This window comes from Pundamilia nyererei, unplaced genomic scaffold (assembly GCF_000239375.1).
Source record: "Pundamilia nyererei isolate P.nyererei 1_Seehausen unplaced genomic scaffold, PunNye1.0 scaffold00076, whole genome shotgun sequence".
NCBI classification, from domain to species: domain Eukaryota; kingdom Metazoa; phylum Chordata; class Actinopteri; order Cichliformes; family Cichlidae; genus Pundamilia; species Pundamilia nyererei.
This window is the reverse complement of record NW_005187477.1, coordinates 539,916-541,043: the sequence shown is the minus strand read 5'-3', so window position 1 is coordinate 541,043 and position 1,128 is coordinate 539,916.

Here is a 1,128-nt window from a genome sequence, read left to right as displayed (position 1 = left end):
AAAAGAGCTCATCCATGGATAAATGATGACATAAGGAAGGTCAAAATAATCTGTAGGAAAGTAGAACGCCTTTGGAAATCAACTAAACTCGAGGTTCACAGGCTCCACCTTAGGGAACTTTGGGTTTCCCTACATGAAACCATAAAAACAGCCAGATCAGGATATTTTTCTCAGTTAATCTCATCAAGCAAGAGAAATTTCAAGGTACTGTTTAACTCCATAAACTCTATTGTTTCCCCCGTGGTCCACCCAGTACCCGTGACCTCCATATCTGAGAGTGATGACTTTCTGAATTTCTTTGTGGATAAAGTTGATAATGTCCGTATGAGCATTGGTTCTTCAATACTGTCTGTTTGTGTCTCTGGGCCACCTCCCCCTCATTTACTGTCAGTGTTTAACCCAATGACCATACATGACCTTTCACTCCTGCTGGATAAAATGAAAATTACCACTTGTGGTATTAAAAATATTTAAAAAAGAGCAGTTTGGATCCAACTCAGCTTAAGAATTATAGGCCTATCTCTAAGCTCCCATTACTGTCGAAAATTCTGGAAAAAGTATTTGCAGATCAACTTACTTCTATTTTAGAAAAACATGAAATCTGTGACAAATTTCAGTCAGGTTTCCGTAAAAGTCACTCAACAGAAACCACATTACTTAAAGTCTCTAGTGACATTATCATGTTACTCCGGAGCATCCTCAGTCATGGTTTTGTTGGACTTGACATCTGCCTTTGACACCATTGATATCTCTAATCAAACAGCATCTTGGTTCTCTTGGCTCATCTGTTCACCTGAGCATCAGGTACCTTGGTGTGATCTTTGATTCTGCCATGTCCCGAGAACAATACTCTCGACAGTTAATTAGGAACTGCCTTTTTCAGCTAAGAAACATCTCCAAACTTCGAACTTTGCTGTCTAAATCTGCGTTAGAAATGGTTATTCATGCTTTTATATCATCTCGCTTAGATTATTGTAACAGCCTTTTCTTTGTTTAAGCAAAAGGAATCTGGACCGTCTCCAGTCAGTCCAGAATGCTGCTGCAAGGCTTTTAACTTAGACACGAAAAAGAGAGCACATTACACCAGTTTTACATTCATTACACTGGCTTCCAGTACATTTTAGAATT